This window comes from Bos mutus, chromosome 22, assembly GCF_027580195.1.
Source record: "Bos mutus isolate GX-2022 chromosome 22, NWIPB_WYAK_1.1, whole genome shotgun sequence".
Taxonomy (NCBI): domain Eukaryota; kingdom Metazoa; phylum Chordata; class Mammalia; order Artiodactyla; family Bovidae; genus Bos; species Bos mutus.
In genome coordinates, this window is record NC_091638.1 from 67,825,193 (window position 1) to 67,844,261 (window position 19,069).

Below are 19,069 nucleotides of genomic sequence, written 5' to 3' on the forward strand. Positions count from 1 at the left end.
TTCTGAGGCAGAAGACCCTGGCCTTTTGCTGGGCACATCAGACTGCCACCAATTCTCAGTTCTGAAAATGTGGCCATCAGCGAGGCCTGTGAGCAGCACTGTGAAACAGTTGTTACCTGCTCAGGAATGACCTTACCCAGGCCGTAAGCTCCCTGCAGAATTCCTCCACTTCCCTTGTAATGCAAGTCTTTTGGTAATAATCACCTGCATTTGTAGGACCTTAAAGAATTTTTGATTCAACAAGACACAAATTGGTTATCAGCCTGTTTTTTTTTTTTCAGTTTAGGCAACAAACCTCTTCTTTGGTGATTAAAAAAAAATCAAAGATGAAAAGAAAATGGAAGATACAATGGAGATCAGTTCTAGAAAAAAAGAATTATTTGTGTCAGCAGTCCCAGCTGAGGCACGCAAACCCAGGAAGACGTACCCTTTTTTACAGGAATAGTCTTCTCTTTACCAGAGATTCATGCTTGGACTTATTTAAATATGAGACTCTTCTGGAGGATGTAAGTAGGTGGGAGGATAGAAAAACCAGAGGATAACTATCCAAAGCTGTTACCAGTGGAGGACGTCTTAAATGAAAACAAAGGGTCTGATTACCAGTGAGTCAGGAAGGGCTGAGATCTCCATTTAGAAAACCCTGACCTGTGCAGAAGTCAGGGCAGGTGCATAAAGCCAGGTGTAGCCAGGCTGGCATGATCAGTCCCACAGAAGCACCTCAAAGCAGAGGCTGTGGCCTTTTAGAGCTCCTCACTGCTGTGGGTTCTTGTTTAAAACACTTAGTGATTGTCAGACCCACGTGTTGATTGGTCAGATTTGATGCATTTATAAGGAGAACGATCCATCCACTCCTGACCCCATCTGGTGCCAAATCAGAATGTGACGCTTCTCACCCTCTTGCCTCTGGAAGAGGACTGAACAGGAAGAGAGAAGGCAAAAGTTTCACATGCCCAGAGGCAAACAGATGCTACAGAGATGTATTTTTTTAAAAAGAAATAAAGCGGGTTTAATCTGGGAGTTTGATCACCACTAAGAATGTGTTTCTATTTCATCATTCAGTTTCTAGTTCTGCCTTCCAGCTCAGACCTGTGTGTGCAGCAGCGTCTCTGGAAGCGCCTTCTTTCTCAGCCCGTCTCCTTGCCCCCCGGGCACAGTTCCTCACTCGCACCTGGGCTGCTACCTTCCAGGACACCCCCCTTTCCTGAGTCCTCCTGTGAATCTGCCAAAGACAGAGAGATTGGGGCAGCACTCTTGGGTGGTGCCAGGCTTCCCGAAGGTTGTGATCACCCCTCAAAAGGACTTCTGCTTGGTGATATTTCAGAAGAGTCCAGGGAGGCAGTGGCTTGGACACTGATTCAGTTGGGAGGGAGGCAGCACAGCTCTTTGATGCCTATCTAGTCCAGCTCAGTCGGCCTGGGGAAGGGCAGGTCTGTGTCTCTGGCTGCTGTGGGAGTGAGAGAGTGGCTTTGGTAACTTTTGCACCAGAGTCCTTAGGATGTTATGAGGTTTCTCCTCAATTCCCTCATCTTAAAGTTTTTACTCACTCATGCAGCATCCACAGGATTGGGGCACCTCTTTTGTCTTCGTTATATGCGTCTTCTTTTTACAAATTACGTTTTTTAAAAACGAGTTTTATTTACTTGTTTGTTTACAGTTTCTGGTTGTACCCTGCGGCATGTGGGATCTTAGTTTCTGGGCAAGTGATTGAAACCCCACCCTCTGCACTGGAAGGCAGAGTCTTAACCCCTGGACTGCCAAGCGAGTCCAGTCTTAGTTATATTCTCAAAGGAAAACTCACGAGAATGACAGAATCTGAAAAACACCGATGCAAAGAGGAGGCTCAGGCTGTTGGGTCACATCCCAGCGTCCAGCTTGGGGGCATAAGGAGAACAAATCTGCATTATCGGCCAGTGAAGCATTCCCTCTAAATAATCTTTTAAAATAAATATCATTTCCTCCTGTCATTTACTTATTCATGGCTGTGCTGGGTCTTTGTTGCTGCATGTGCTTTCTCTGGTTGCAGTGACTACTCTTTGTTTGGGTGCGTGGGCTTCTCATTGCAGTGGGCTCCGTCGTTGCGGCTCCCAGGCTCTAGACACCGGCTCAGTAGTTGGGGAGCCTGGGCTTAGTTGCTCTGCACTGGCAGGCGGATTCTTTACCACTGAGCCACCAGGGAAGCCCCCACCCAAATAATCTTCAAAAGGAGTGGAACCAAGGGCATAAGTCAGAGTATATGTGGCGGCCCTGGTTAGGAGTCTGTCTGTCCATCTGTTAACAGATAGTTCCATGATGGGGACAGTACGCCCTGAATATTAGCAGTGCTCTGTAAAAAAGAGCTGACAAGGTATTCAGCTACAGACTTGCTCTGTCTTCTTGTCCAGGCTGGCATGTGCCAGAAAGAGTGAAATATTGAAGGGGCAGCCCAAGTGTGAGTTCCGCAGAACAAACTGCCTGGAAAGGGAGAGCACCTTTAGATCCAGCGGGGCAGCGAGGCCCCAGATGAGTGACGTTACCCGAGTGTGCCTCCCTCAGGGGGAGCCCCAAGGCTGTGGCTGTTTGGGGCTCAGAGTCACGCGTGGGACAGTCCTGCTGACAGTGTGGTTTCCTGCTCTACACGTGCCCGTCAGCAGGATACCGTTGACAGGATCTGCTTGCCCAATTATGGCCCATTATGCACAGTATCTTTTAAGTTCAATTAAATTAATGTTTAGAAATACCGTAGGTAGAAGAGGCCAGAAAAGCACTATAGCAAACAGTGATTACTGAGATTAGAGTGCCTGGAACTTGAGCACCTTGCGGATTTGTCGGAGTTATCCAGGACAAGTCCCCGTCTCTCCTAGGAAGCATGTAAGTTCCTGAAGGAGATCAGCGCTGATTGAGCTATTTCAGGTAGCTCAGGGCAGACTAAGGAGGGGAGGAAAGAGATAGGACATCAGAAAAACATCTCTGAATACCAGGAGTTGTTACCTCCCTCTGCAAAAACACCAGGGGCTGAATTGTTTGGGTCAGTTACACAGGTAAAAAGATAGACTGAGGCAGAATCCCTGGGCGCAGACTTTGGAGGCCACGTTCAGGGAGGAGAAGCCCACAGCCGCCTCTGACTTCACAGGTGACGTAGTTGAACCCCAGACCTCACTGTAAGATGTGGAGTCACTCCAAGTTTATAAGCTTATTAAACTCGCACGTTTGACTGTCTACACAGTCCTCCTTTAGAGAAAACACACAGAACGCTTCCAGCCACACCTTCTTAAACCACTTGGCTGACAGTTTTTTACTTCTAATTACTCTAGTGAGCGTCTCTATTATTTACAAAGTTTGGGGAAGGCGGGGGTGGGAGCGTAGAGGGGTCAAATTCAGCCCATCTTTTGGGGTCAGTCTGAACTGTCAGAGACCAGAGTAGAGGACCCGTGCCTCCCTCTCTCCATTTCTCTTTCTCTCTCTCTCTCTCAGACACATACACACACATGCACACCCTCAACTATCTGATTTGCTGTGGCCCTGGGGCCAGGGTCAGGATTTTTGAATTTGTTTACACGTTTTCGTTGGCTTCCTGGTTCACCCCAAAGCTCCCCCTCCCCATTCATTTAAATTTTTTTTTAATTTATTTGGCTGCACTGGGATCTAGTTCCCTGACCAGGGATCGAACCTGGGCCCCCTGCCTTGGAAGCACGGAGTCTTAGCTACTGGATCACCAGGGATGTCCCCCCATTCACTTTTGTTTCAATAAAATGAGAAGGCTTCTTCTTCTCTTTCCTTTTTTTCTTTCTTTCCTTGGTTGTTGGCCAGATCGATGAGACACTTGTCGTAAAGTAGTTAGTTAGAAGTATTTCAGGAAGAGCACAGCCTGACTTGCTGTTGCACTTGGGTTAGTTCACGAATCTCCACAGTCCAGGCTTCCTTCTGTGGCCTCGAGGCTAGGCCGGGAGAGCAAGGAGCAGATGCTCTGGACACAGCCCCGGGTGGTACTGTGGGGTGGGTCAGCATTGCTCCTTCCTGACCTTGGCCTTGACATTCAGCCCCAGAAGTGGGATAAGTGGTGATTTGACTCCTCGTCAGGTGAGCCCTCTGCCACCCCTGCGTGACTTGCCAGGCCGCACAGTTCCCACCAGTGTTCCAGAAACGGAGGCAGAATGAGAAGATTGTTTCCTCCGATGCAGGTTGACAAGGTGTTTTTAAGGATGAGGCAGCCGGGAACCAGTGAGCCCCACTCCCTTGTGTGTAGAGGCCAGAGTTCTGGCGGGAGGGCACAGGGACACCCCTCCTTCCTGGGGGCTCTCGCTCAGCACAGCCAGTTAGGCAGCCAGGGGCCTGGGACCAGGGACCATTGAGGTAAACTGCAGGCCTCATAAGCAAGATGCTGTTGTCCCTCCCGGGCTGGTGACAGTGTGGCCTGCTACGGCGGGAGGGCGACTGCAGGGCACCTGTGCTGGGCAGGCAGCCCTCCCCACGCCAGCTCCCCCTGGGTCGTGTCTTCACTAAATCTGTAGTCTGTGACTGTCAGGCCTCTCCCAGACTACCTTCCCTCATGGGTCATGAGGAGCTGGGTTTCTTTTTTTTTTTTAATTAATTTATTTATTTTGATTGTAGGCTAATTACTTTACAATATTGTGGTGGTTTTTTGCCGTACATTTACATGAATCAGCCACGGGTGTACATGTGTACATGAATCAGCCACGGGTGTACATGCCCCGGTCCCGAACCCCTCTCCCACCTCCCCCCCCATCCCATCCTTCTGGGGGTTATCCCAGTGCACCAGCTTTGAGGGCCCTGTCTCATACATCGAACTTGGACTGGTTATCTGTTTCACATATGGTAATATACATGTTTCAAGCTATCCTCTCAAATCATTCCATACTCGCCTTCTCCCACAGAGTCCAAAAGTCTGTTCTTCATATCTATGTCTCTTTTGCTGTCTCACATATAGGGTCATTGTTACCATCTTCCTAAATTCTATATATATGTGTTAATATACTGTATTGGTCTTTTTCTTTCTGGCTTACTTCACTCTGTATAATAGGCTCCAGTTTCATCCGCCTCATTAGAACTGATTCAAATGTGTTCTTTTTTAATAGCTGAGTAATACTCCATTGTGTATATGTACCACAGCTTTCTTATCCATTCTTCTGCTGATAGACATCTAGGTTGCTTCCATGTCCTGGCTATTATAAACAGCGCTTCGATGAACATTGGGGTACACGTGTCTCTTTCAATTCTGGTTTCCTCGGTGTGTATGCCCAGCAGTGGGATTGCTGTGTCGTATGGCAGTTATATTTCCTGTTTTTTAAGGAATCTCCACACTGTTCTCCACAGTGGATGTACTAATTTGCCTTCCCACCAACAGTGTAAGAGGGTTCCCTAATCTCCATACCCTCTCCAGCATTTATTGTTTGTAGACTTTTATGATAGCAGCCATTCTGACCAGCACGAGATGGTACCTCATTGTGGTTTTGATTTGCATTTCTCTGATAATGAGTGATGTTGAACATCTTTTCTTGTGTTTGTTAGCCATCTCTATGTCTTCTTTGGAGAAATGTCTGTTTAGTTCTTTGGCCCATTTTTTGATTGGGTCATTTAAGGAGCTGGGTTTCTTATGAGGATTCGATCCGCATCCCCAGAGGAGGAACCACTGAGCCCAGGACAGCCTCAGGAGCTGTCCTCGGGAGCCTCAGGAGAGCCCCAAGGACACAGGAATCTTCTGGCGACAGTGGGGGTCGGGGGGTTTGTAGAAGTGAGCCCAGAGTCCAGTGGGAGCTCATTAAACCCTGTTGAGAGGAACCTGGCAGTTGTTTGAAGAAAGGGAGACAGAGCAGATGGTGGAGCTGGAGGGCCACAGAAGGAGAGGTTTCGTTATGTTAGTTAATTAGACTCACTAGAAAGGACTAGAACATTCACTGGGTGGCCAAAAGGAGTTCTTAGCAGACAAAAATGGCTAACTTCTGCCCTGGGGATTGAGAAAGGTGTGATGGGCCAATGCCTTAGAAAGGAGGCAGACAAAGAATCCCCACCAAGTGGTTAGAAATAAGTGCTCTCACTGCTGAAGTGAAGTGAAAGTCGCTCAGTCATGTCGGACTCTCTGCAACCCCATGGCCTATACGGTCCATGGAATTCTCTAGGCCAGAATACTGGAGTGGGTAGCCTTTCCCTTCTCCAGGGGATCTTCCCAACCCAGGAACTGAACCCTGGTCTCCCACATTGCAGGCAGATTCTTTATCAGGTGAGCCACACAAGGGAAGCCCTTCACTCCTGAGCCAGGGTTCAATCCCTAGTCTGGGAGCCCGTCATGAGTGGATGTCTCCTGTGTTTCTGCCAACAAAATGTGCCATTTTGATGTCAAGTAATACTTAAGTGTTTTTGTGTGCATGTGTGTGGTTGTCTGCTGAGCAGTTCTGAGTTTTAAGAAAATGTTGGTGAAGTCCGCAACCCACAGTTCCCATCGCCGAGGTTCCACCCAGGCCATGCTCAGGGAGATGGGGCCCTTGCTCCCAGCCCCTCGCCGTGGAGCGCATCCTTCTGTCAGGACCCTCCCTCCAGGACAGCTGGGCTCCGACCCTGGCGCATGAGGCAGGGGGAGGCGCAGGAGAGTCCTCTCCTCTGTAGGGTCGTTGCCACCAGTCCTTGAAGGCTTTGCACTGAACCAAGATGACATAGGGTTGACACCATGCGCCAAGAGCGGGAGCTTGCTTGCCTCGAGTTACAGGAGCAGAGAGAAAGGCTTGGTTCCGGTTGGCACCATCAGCCTCAGTCAGAGGGTGACGAGAGCCTCAGAGGCTGGCTGGATGTCTGCATGTCACTCTGCTCACTTGGACAAAGGGACTGGCTCTCTGGGAATTAGAAGCACAACTGGGGCTTTGACTATTAAAGATAAAATTGGCGAGGACACGATACGGAAACCCAGGTTGCCGTTTTAACCTCAAACTCCTTCCTCTAGAGAATAAGCACAGCCCACGGCTGGGACCACAGGCTGAGCCACTTTGCTGGTGGCAGGGAGCGCTCAGGGCTCAGGTTACCAGGCAGGTGGTGGGTCACCTTTGTATGCAGAGAACAACCCGTTTTCACTTGTGCAAAACACTGACCCACTTCTTTGTGTTTGTTCTTGCGGCTGCTCCTGTCTCGGGATCTCTGTGGCCAGAAATCCACCCCTTCTCTCAGGGATGGGGAGCTAAGCTGGGAGGGACTGGACACTTCGGAGCAGAGTGCTCCGTGGGCTGCTTGGAGAGAATGGCCCAGACGCAGGCCAGACCCTTGGTTACAGCACCCGTCTGTGTCCCCTGGGGAAGGGATATGGCCGAGTTGGCATCAGCCTTCGAGCCATGCCTTGTTCGCAGCTTGGAGCCAACTTGGTTCCCTCTTTCATGGGAGATAAGGCGAGAATAGATTTGTTTGTCCAGGTGCAACCTGTCCAACAGCTGTCATGGGCACAGGAGTGTCTTCAGGGTGTAGTGTCAGATCCAGGCCCCCCTGACATCTCTATTTTCGATCTGGGTGTGCGCTAAACAGCGGGTTGATTCAAAACTGGGAGGTGTCGGGAAACCCCTTGGGCAGGAGATTTCGAAATGAGATTCAGATTAGAAAAAAACACAGTGGGGTGAGGTTCTCAGGAATGAAGGAGACCAGGAGAAACTCCGTCCTGGCACTTGGCTGGATAGCGGGGACAAACAAAAGGCCTAGAAGAGCCTAGAACAGGAGGGAGGCCGCCGAGCTGAGCAGGAGTGCAGGACGGTCCTCGCCGGTCTCTCCCCGCTGCTTCCGCCTCGGAGGCAAGAGGCTGTGACTGTTCACCAGGCGAAACCGCACAGCCGAGCGGAGCTTTCAGTCTAGGCATGTCGGCACCAGCAAGGCCTGGATACATCAAGGCTCCCGCAGATCAGATCGGGGAGGGGCCTGGGGGCCAGGAAGTAGGGCTGGCAAGAGTATCATGAGAAAAAGTCAGAGAAGGATTTGAAATGACTTGTTGGATAATTGAGGAAGGGACTAGTGAGGGGGCGAGGAGAAATGCGCATGAACCCTCAGGCTTGGTGGACCCGGGGAAGGGGCACCCCCCCCCACTGACCAGTGGCCGCCTGCACAGCCTCAGCACACAGTTGTCCTCTGTGCTGTGGCTCAGGCATCGGGTGACTCCGAGGATCTGTGACCTGAAGAGCACAGGTGAAGGTGCTGGCTGAACCCAGAACCAGAGAGAGGTGGACAAGGGGAGAAGGAGGGGTACTGAGCATCGAGGAGAGGAGGACAAGGGGAGAAGGGGGGTACTGAGCATCAAGGAGAGGAGGACAAGGGGAGAAGGGGGGTACTGAGCATCGAGGAGAGGAGGACAAGGGGAGAAGGGGGTTACTGAGCATCAGGAGAGAGGACAAGGGAGAAGGGGGTACTGAGCAAGGGGAGAAGGGGGTACTGAGCATCAAGGGAGGGGGCAGAGGAGGGACAAGGGAGAAGGGGGTACTGAGCATCGAGGAGAGGTGGACAAGGGGAGAAAGGGGGTACTGAGCATCGAGGAGAGGAGGACAAGGGGAGAAGGGGGGTACTGAGCATCGAGGAGAGGTGGACAAGGGGAGAAAGGGGTACTGAAGGGGGTGGACAAGGGGAGAAGGGGGTACTGAGCATCGAGGAGAGGTGGACAAGGGAGACGGGGGTACTGAGCATCGAGGAGAGGTGGACAAGGGGAGAAGGGGGTACTGAGCATCGAGGAGAGGTGGACAAGGGGAGAACGGGGTGAGCACGAGGAGAGGAGGACAAGGGGAGAAGGGGGTACTGAGCATCGAGGAGAGGTGGACAAGGGGAGAAAGGGGGTGGAGCAAGGAGAGGAGGACAAGGGAGAAGGGGGTACTGAGCATCGAGGAGGTGGACAAGGGGAGAACGGGGTACTGAGCACAGGAGAGGTGGACAAGGGGAGAAGGGGGTACTGAGCATCGAGGAGAGGGTGGACAAGGGGAGAAGGGGGTACTGAGCATCGAGGAGAGGGACAAGGACAAGGGGAGAAGGGGGTACTGAGCATCGAGGAGAGGAGGACAAGGGGAGAAGGGGGTACTGAGCATCGAGGAGGGTGGACAAGGGGAGAAGGGGGTACTGAGCATCGAGGAGAGGAGGACAAGGGGAGAAGGAGGGGTACTGAGCATCGAGGAGAGGTGGACAAGGGGAGAAAGGGGGGTACTGAGCATCGAGGAGAGGAGGACAAGGGGAGAAGGGGGGTACTGAGCATCGAGGAGAGGTGGACAAGGGGAGAACGGGGTACTGAGCATCGAGGAGAGGTGGACAAGGGGAGAAGGGGGTACTGAGCATCGAGGAGAGGTGGACAAGGGGAGAACTGGGTACTGAGCATCGAGGAGAGGTGGACAAGGGAGAAGGGGGTACTGAGCATGGAGAGGTGGACAAGGGGAGAAGGGGGTACTGAGCATCGAGGAGAGGAGGACAAGGGAGAAGGGGGTACTGAGCATCGAGAGGTGGACAAGGGGAGAAGGGGGTACTGAGCATCGAGCAAGGGGAGAAAGGGGGTACTGAGCATCGAGAGAGGAGGACAAGGGGGAGAAGGGGGGTGAGCACAAGAGGTGGACAAGGGAGAAAGGGGTACTGAGCATCGAGGAGAGGAGGACAAGGGGAGAAGGGGGTACTGAGCATCGAGGAGAGGTGGACAAGGGGAGAACGGGGTACTGAGCATCGAGGAGAGGTGGACAAGGGGAGAAGGGGGTACTGAGCATCGAGGAGAGGTGGACAAGGGGAGAAGGGGGTACTGAGCATCGAGGAGAGGAGGACAAGGGGAGAAGGGGGTACTGAGCATGAGCAGGTGGACAAGGGGAGAAGGAGGGGTGGACAAGGGAGGACAAGGGGAGAAGCGGGGGTACTGAGCATCGAGGAGAGGTGGACAAGGGGAGAAGGGGGGTACTGAGCATCGAGGAGAGGTGGACAAGGGGAGAAGGAGGGGTACTGAGCATCGAGAAGAGGTGGACAAGGGGAGAAGGGGGGTACTGAGCATCGAGGAGAGGAGGACAAGGGGAGAAGGGGGGGTACTGAGCATCGAGGAGAGGAGCAGCAACCAAAATGGCCCCAAAGAAGAAAAGGGCGTGAACAGAAAGAAAGGCATCCTAATAGGAGCTGAAAAACAAGGAAAGAAGCGTGAAGATGAAGCACCTCATTTGGAGGACTTGGGGAGGCACAGTCAAGAAGGAGTCTCCAGGGACCTCCCTGGTGGTCCCATGGCTAAGACTCTGCGCTCCCAAGGCAGGAGGCCTGGGTTTGATCCCTGGTCAGGGAAGTATGATTCCACACCCCACAGCCAAATAAATAAATAAAAATGAATACTGAAAACAAGACTAAGTCTCCAAACATGGTCAGTATTAGAAAGCTTGTCAGCAGTAAATCCCCTTCTTCTGGTGGGATGAAGAAAGTGGTGCTCTTTGGGGATGTTTGAGGCCACCCTGCATGAAAGCTGTGAGGCGTTGTAAGAGCCAGCTCCCTGGTTCTGAACAAGAGGGGCTTGTGATTCACGGGCGTGCCTGCCATCTCCACCCACAAGCCATGGCTTCCCCCATCTCATGCAGGGTGGGGACCCATCTAACCGGAGCCGCCACCCAGCCTCTCCCAGTCTCCTTAGATGACGAGTGTGGCATCCTTGGTCCACCTGCCTCAGCCCCCAAGCATTTTGCCCGAACATCAGTAAACAACTCTAGGTGAAGGGGACCAAAGATCTTTTGCATTTTCATCCATCTCCTCCTTTCCACCACCAGCACCAGACTACCAGGGAGTTCTTATCACTTATTACAAATTCTTTCCTCAAAGAGTAGCCAGTGAATGCCTGCACACTTTCCTTCAGGCTCATTTTATTTTTATTTTTACGTGCTATGACCGGACCGGGAAATCCAAGAGTTCTCCTGAGCCACATAGGGACACTTGCCCCTCAGTTCCCGCATGTCCAGCGCAGCCCTGACAGCAGCAGCTGGCCAGCTTTCTTGCTCTGGCTCAACCGGAGGTGAACGTTATAACTACAACAGCTAACATTTGTTTAGGGCTTTTGTTGGGGCGGGGTGCTCATTGCAAGGCAGTTGGGTTCTTAGTTCCCCAACCAGGGATCCAATCCATGCTCTCTACAGTGGAGAGTCTTAACCACTGGACCACCAGGAAGTCCAGTGGGGCTTTGTACCTTGAAAAGAAAATAATCATCTTATTTGGTCTTTAACAATATCCTACATTACTGTTACTTGCACTTTCTAGACATTGATTTTCAGAAAGATAAAGTGGCTTCCTTTGTGTCAAATGGAGGACCTGGGATCCACTCACGTTCTTTACCTCCAAATCCTCTGTACCTTCCATCCAAGGTCGTGGGCCCCTGGGGGCTTCAGAGCAGCTTCAGAGTTGGGATTCCTGGACCCCTTTCCTGACCCCCAGCTGACCTTGGGCCTCAGCCTTCCTCCCCCTATTCCCACCCTACCCCAGCTCTGTGATGACCAAGCAGGAGAAGCTGTCCACTTCTTGGGGATGAGTGTATACAGAAAGCAACAATTCTTACATCTCCTCTGCCAAGGACCCTTTCAGAGTCACCAAGAAGGTTTCTTTTCATTACAAAAGCGATATGGGATCATTGTAGAAAAGTACCAGGTATAGACAGACAATCGGAAGAAAGCAAAAATCCTAGTTCCACCACTGAGGAATAACTTAGTGTCGTGAAGGTCACGGTGTCTGGTCTTCCATAGCTTTGATGATGTGTACGTCAGCCTGTCTGTGTTTACAAAAGTGGAAGGTGCGCCTACCCGTAACGCTGATTTTTACACTTTATATATTGTAAACGTTTTCCCTTTAGTAAATTCTTTCATAACATCGTATTTAATGGATACACAACATTTCGTTATAATTTTTGATGGTAACCTAGGGGTAAACATTTGGATTTTTCCTGCTTTTTCATTGAAATAATCAGTTTTATGATAGACTTCTATATCTGATTTTAATTTTAATTTTTCTTTACTTGATTATGAATGAAGTTTATTTTTTTACATGATTTTTATCACTTGAAGCTCTTTCATAAACAGCTCCTGCGTATTATTTCCCAGTTTTCAGTAGTCTGTATTTTCTTTTTCTTGTTGATATGCATGGATTCTTTATTTTAGGGCTAAAATTTTATCTGTGAAACTCATTTTGACACCACGTCTTTTTTCTTTTCTTCTTTATTTTTTTTAAAATTATGTATTTATCTTTGGCTGCGCTGGGTCTTCGTTGCTTTGCTCAGGCTCTCTCTAATTGCCGTGAGTAGGGACGGAGGAGCCTGGTGGGCTGCAGTCCATGGGGTCGCGAAGAGTCAGACACGACTGAGCAACTTCACTTTCACTTTTCAATTTCATGTATTGGAGAAGGAAATGGCAACCCACTCTGGTGTTCTTGCCTGGAGAATCCCAGGGACAGGAGAGCCTGGTGGGCTGCCGTCGATGGGGTCTCACAGAGTCGGACACGACTGAAGCAACTTAGCAGCAGCAGCAGGGGCTACTCTGCGTTGCTTCTCATTGCAGTGGCTTCTCTTGTTTCCGAGCACAGGCTCTAAGCACACAGGCTTCAGTACTTGTAGCACGAGGGCTCCGTAGTTATGGTGCGCGGGCCTAGTTACTTTGTGGCTTGTGGAATCTTCCTGGGCCAGGGACGGAACCTGTCCCCTGCATTGGCATTGGCAAGTGGATTCTTATACACTGTAGCAGCAGGGAAATCCCTTTCTTTTTTTTTTTTTTTTTTGCCACACTGTGCCTGCAGGATCTTAGTTCCCTGACCAGGGGTTTGAACCTGCACCCCCTGCAGTGGAAGGGCAGAGTCTTAACCATTGGACCACCAGGGAAATCCTCTCGACACCACATCTTCATGCACCATTTTGAGTGTGGGAATGTATGGATTTCCCCCACATCTCCCAACCAGGCCATAGATGCTCTTTCTCCTCTGCTGTCTCTTTAACAAATTCCCCAGCAACAGACCAAACTTTGTAGAGGACTCCACCTCCAGTGCCCACCCCCAGAAGCACCCTGGCCTCCTTAGGGAAGGCCATTCCTCTTTGCCTGGGCACCAAGCCCCCGTCCCTCCACCCCCAACTTCCAGGACATCACCGCCTCCTCCTCTTTCACAGGCTGCTTCCTGTGGGTGATGGTGGGCCCCTCAGAGGTTCCATCAGAAAACCCGGCCGTGAACTTCTCAGAAGCCTGGAGGATGGTGGAGAAGAAGACTATGTCGGGGTATTAGCATCAGGGTCCGGCAGGGCAGGCTGTACTGATTGGGTCTGTCGGGGCAGGAACAGAGAGCCTGACTCTCCGAGGGCCCCTCTTGCTTCTGAGCCAGCCTGGGGCCCCCAGCCTGCCCTCCTCTTCCTGAGTCTCCGGCTGGCCCGCTCCTTTGCCCTGTGATTACTGCTGCAGGTTCTGCCTCTGGCAGAAGGGACGGGAGTCCTGCCAGTTCTCCTGGCCAGCTTCACCAACTCACCTGCGCGTGGGGAGGGGGAGGTGCCCGGGCCTGTTGCCTGGAGTCCTGGGGGAGGCCTGGAGGAGCGGGCTGGACTGGACAGGCCAAGGGGGTGAGGAAAGGATGAGTTTCTTACAGGCCAAGATCACTACCTGGTAATCTGGGTCTGCAGGGAGAAGGTCAGGGCAGGCGTGGGGGCAGGTGCTGGAGCTCCCTTCAGAGTTCCTGCCGGTTTGGAACATCCTGGTTCCCAAGCATCTCCCTGCCTGTCCTTCCTCTGGGTTTGGAATATCTGAAGATGGCTGTGGCTGGAGCTAGACCCCGACACCCTTGGCCCCTTTCTCTCACCGAGGACCTTTGGGCTTAGGAGTTTCTGGGACCCTCTTTTCTTATATTTTCATGCATTTCACGCATAGGAATATAGTGTGACACCCATCAGTGAGAGTCTGGGAGGCTCCAGCCAGGTGCCTGCACAGTGGTGGCTCTGCAGGGTAGCCACTGTGAACTTGGCCTCCTGTTAATGCTTCTAGGCATCACTTTCCCAATGGCAACCCGCTCCAGTATTCTTGCCCAAAAAACCCCATGGACAGAAGAGCCTGGCAGGCTACAGTCCATGGGGTTGCAGAGAGTCAGACGTGACTGAGCACGAAGGTGCTGTTTCTCATCTGGAGAGTCCAGACCTTGGGGCTAGGGCACAAATCACCAGACAGGCAGTCGTGGGGGCTCATTCGTGTCAGGGTTTCTCCCACCTTTCTTTTTCCCCAGCTCTGCTGACATGGGGTCACCCCTTCCTGCTCCCTGGCTCTTATGCTCTAGTGCGGCTCCCCCAGGGCAAGGTGAACCCCGGGGTGCAGGGACCGCATCCCCCTGCACCCCCAGGGCCTCAGCACAGGGCTCGGCACAGAGTAGGTGCTCATGGAGAGGAAAGGTTCTCCCACCGCCTGATCGTGAAGGGCTGGAGAGACAGGAGTCCCAGCCTGAGAGTCAGGCCTCAGACTGGAGCCCATGTGACCCTGAGCAAGGCATTTCATCTCCCCGAGCTTCCATTTCTTTGTCTAAAAATAGGAACAATAATAGCCACCTCCCAGAGTTGTTGTTGTGGTTAGCAATGATGTCAGAGGGGAAGCGCAGCGCGGTGTGTAGTAGGAGCTCAATAAACGCCAGTGGTGATTAGCTGCTATTAAAGGGCCGGTGACGTGGCCCCAGGAGTGCCAGGCTCAGCAGTGAGCAACACCGGCATCTCTCAGCACCCAGAGCCTCTCCCGGTTTGGTCTCCCACCTTGAATGCCATGGTCCGTCTGTCCACCAACGGGCAGCGTAGACCCGCAGCTTGGACACAGAGCTTACTCACTTGTTCTCTGCCCTGGGCCGCCCTGCCCTGGCTTCCTCTGTGTGGAGGTGGGAGTGGGGGGGGCATGCAGGCGATCCACCCTCAAAGGTTAAGTCACCAGAGAATTCTGTGGACAGTTGCATGCTCCCGCTTGAGGGTTCGGCAGGTTGCACCATGCAGCCGGCTCCCCGCCCTTCACATCTCTAAGCGTGTTTCTAGATGCCTGATGTGTGTCCTGCCGTGAAAGCTTGACGGGGTAGAAGTCGTCTCCCTCATTTTCTGTGCAGAGAACACGTGGGGAAGAGAGGACACGGATCGCTTGATACCCAGCTCTTACGTTTTCAGGAAATAGAAACTGGAAGACGTCATTGTCCATGTCCCACTTGGGCCAGGGCCAAAATCTTCACATCTGACTCACGTCCCCTCCAGTGCTGGCGTGGGACCTGAGCCCCAACGTGTCAGCGAGCCAGCCGCCTGGGGGCAGGGGGCTGCCAGACAAGGAGGGCCGTCCCTGAGGGAGATGACTGGTGGGTTGACGGATGGAGTATCAGACAGACTCTAGCGGACTTCCCTGGCGGTCCAGTGGTTAACACTCCATGCTCCCAGTGCAGGGGGTCAGGGAACTAAGATCCTGCATGCCATGCAACACGGTCAAAAAAGAAAAAATTCAAAGCAGACTCTAGGAACTGGGGAAGCGGGCTGGGATGAGGAGTACAGAGGGCAGGCTGGTCTCGGACATGAAGAAGGTGGGACATCCTAGGTCAGGTGACTGCCCCCGCCTGAGGGAGTGGGCTCCTCCTGGGTGGCCCCAAGGACCAGCCAGGGGAGCCCTTCTCTTGGCAAAACCACCCAAGCCCAGGCTCCCAGCTGGTCTTCCCCATCCAGGGTTTCCTTTTCTATTCCATTCTCTTCACTCGCATTTTTGGGGCTTGGAAGTCATGAAAGTGAAAGTGAAGTCGCTCAGTCGTGTCCGACTCTTTGCGACCTCATGGGCAGTAGCCTGCACCAGGCTCCTCCATCCATGGGATTTTCTAGGCAAGAGTACTGGAGTGGGTTGCCATTTCCTTCTCCAGGGAATCTTCCCGACCCAGGGATCAAACCCAGGTCTCCTGCATTATAGACAGACGCTTTACCATCTGAGCCACCGGGGAAGTCCTGACCACTGCTCAACCTCTTAGAATTCCATGGGTGGAAGTCTTGAAGATTATTCTGTCTAGCCTTCAGCCCCCCAACTTGAGTCCCTGCAGAAATTCCTGACAAATGGCTTCCCAGGCACAGCCAGCAGATCCCAGGCACCCTCTCTGGGGTTGCCTCCCTCCTGAGCTGCTGCCCCAGGGCTCCTCGCAGTGGGGGCCCACGCCCCTCTGATGCTCACCTCTCTGCCCAGGTTCTGCCCGTTGGATCCACCGGAATGAGCCTTTCCCCCTGCTTCAAGTCGGCAGCCGAGTGGTAGATCTCCCCCACTTGCAGGACAACCTTCTCGGCCTTCTGCACCTCCTCCACCGCAGTTTGTCAGTGAGTTTCTTCAAGGGTTTTATTGAGATGGGGGCCTCGAGACATGAAGTCGTTAGGACAGAACGGACCTTTCAACTTGGGGAGCCGCCTCATTTTATAGATGAAAAACTGAGGGGTTCAGTCACTTGCCCAAGGCCCCACAGGCAGTCAGAGACAGGGCTGGGCCTCAAGTCCCATGTGCTTAGTCGCTCAATCGTGTCAGACTCTCCAGGACCCCATGGACTGCAGCCCGCTAGGCTTCTCTGTCCATGGGGGTTCTCCAGGCAAGAATACTGGAGTGGGTTGCCATGCCCTCCTCCAGGGGATCTTCCCAACCCAGGGATTGAACCCAGTTTTCCCCCATTGCAGGCGGATCCTTTACCATCTGAGCCACCAGGGAAGCCCTATCTCTGCTCTTTCCCCGCCCCCACTGACTCCAGGGTCACACTGGCACTCCTTTGGGCAGCTCCGTCCCCAGTGACGTGTTGAACTTCAAGTTGACTAAAAGCCCCGAATTGTTTTATAACTTAATTTTTTCCTGATTATAAAAGATAATATATGTTCATTGTAAAAACATTAGAAAATGCATACAAATATACAGTCTAAATCTTTGCCACACTTCCTGGTGTTGTAAAGTCCCCTCTGCCCTGCACTTGGTTGCTTTGCTTTTAGCTGTATAAATCGGACTCTCCCTCCATCCTCCTTTAGACCAGACGTCTTGCTAGGTCCCAGCCAGCTCTTCTGTCTCTCCTGTTTTGTTACCAGTTCTTATTGGCACCTGGGCAGGGCTCAAAAAATACCCATGGTGTGACTGAATGAGTGACAGCGTCGGGACTGGCAATGGGACCGGTGAGGACCTCCGCCCAGCGCAGGGCGCACACCTCCTCTCTTCTGGGTCTGATCCTACCCACGCCTGCCCAGAAACGCCTTCCCTCCTCTTTTGTTCTCTTCAGACCCTCCCATTTTTTCCGGCCCAGCTGAACCCCACCTCTTCCAAGAAATCTTTACTCTTTCAAACGCAAAAGCCTCCTTTTTGGGTCCCGCAGTATTGGTCATTGGTCGTCTGGCCGTCGTTATACATTGACTTGCGTTAATCTCTCCCCTCTGCCTGGCTGCGGCCTCTTTCCCCATCCACGGAGGCTCACATCCGGCAGCCATCCTGCAGAAGCCAGAGATCATTACCGGCCCTCAAAATGTGACCGCCTGGCCTGACCTTGTTGGGTGGTGTCCCACCCCTGAGCCCTGCTGAGGAGGGGGAGACAGCAGAGCCGCAGAGGGAGCCCTCCCCCCACCCCCATCCCTGGCTTCCAGGAAACCTTGCTCCTGCTAAAGTTTACATAGCAGTTAATCATCTGGGCTTCGACAATGGGCTCTGCTCATCCTGGGACACAGAAAAATGGGATTTGGTTTGCCTTTCACATTGGGAGGCTTCCAGAGATAAAAAGAAATCCTCTGTGCTTGGCTATTTAAAGAGACACAGGGAGCGCCAGGGGCCCTTCCACCCTCTGCCTTCACACAGAAGAGCCGTGGAGGTCAGATCAATGGTTTCCTTTTTCCTCACTGCACCAGGGCTACCAACCCTTCTCCCAGAACGTACGCCAAGGGCCCAGGCCTGGCGGCCGCTTCCTCCATCCCTGGCGAGGCTGTGATGGAAGAACACTGAACGGGCACTCAGGCACCCGGGTTCCCCGAGCGATCGGGTCTCTGCAGTGATCCTAGGTAGGTGATGGGCATGGCCGGGTGATCTCTTAAGTTTCCCTCTACTTTGAGTTGCCATGCCATCTGCCAACCTCCCCATCAGCAGTGTGCACCCATCCCAGAGTGTGGCTGGAAGGTCAAGGGTGCTAATACACAATGTGCCTGGCCTGGAACAAAGGCTATGTGGGTGTGACCGTCCCCACAGCTACGTGTCTGACCCAGAACTGACAAGAACTTCATGCCCTACTATTTAGGGAATGCGGTTCTTCCTCCTATGGTCCTGGCAGGGTATGGGGAAGAGACTGGACCCTGTGGCCACCACAGAGAACAGAACGGGGCCCTCGGGTCAGCAGGCACTGACTGCTTAGACCATGGGCAGACCACTTAATTGAGCAGGTTCTTGTCTTGACTTGAGGGCCACTGCTACCTGTAAAAGGCTAAGACTTTGAATAGAATGTATCCACTGTTTTGATTAATTTCCCTGTAGGTGGGGAAAAAAAGGCCTATAAAACAAAAACACTGAAACACAGAAAATGACAGTTCTTTTATTTTGCTAGCTGAGGGGAAAGTTATAAAATAAAACAGACAACACAGAGCTTTGCAACTTCCTTGGAGAGGCAAGGAACACAGAGATGAACAATGACCAGGCAACAAACACAGGGATCCAGACATGTAAACAAGACAGAACTTCCAGAGAAAGTTATTTTATACATTACAACTTCCAGAATACAGCAGCTCTTGCAGGCTCTAGAGTAAAATGAAGCAAGACTCTTCCAAAACCATCCACACACATTCCGAGCTGTGTCAGAGAAGGCCCCCTCCCGCATCCCAGGCTGGGTGGATGCTGCAGGAGAGGCCAAGACTGGGGCCACCTGGGCTTTGGCTTTGCAGGGCGACTCCACCTGCTCTGTGTTCTCTTTCGAGTTTGCCTTCTCACTCTTTGGCAGACTAGCTCCAGCCCCTGCCTGTCTCTCCCTTTTGACCCACAGCCCTTTCCTGTTCTTAGTAGGAAACCCGGCTAAAGCCAGGGGAGCCTGGCCGAGTCCTTCTAACGGAGTCCTTCTAATGCAGGGGTGGCTCCCTCCTCAGGGGCTCAAGGGCCAACCCTGCCGTTAGAAAAACAGCAAAAAGGCT

At 52.3% G+C, this 19,069-nt stretch overlaps 1 long non-coding RNA gene across 1 annotated transcript in view; it reads left to right on the top strand.

The window, feature by feature from the left end:
- The window catches only part of LOC138984613 (uncharacterized), a 34,316-nt gene that overhangs the window by 15,017 nt on the left and 230 nt on the right, over nucleotides 1–19,069 (top strand). Inside the window, exons 3-4 of the long non-coding RNA XR_011461851.1 lie at nucleotides 16,131–16,258; nucleotides 17,807–17,956. This is a non-coding gene — a long non-coding RNA (uncharacterized lncRNA). The remainder of the gene's footprint in view (nucleotides 1–16,130; nucleotides 16,259–17,806; nucleotides 17,957–19,069) is intronic.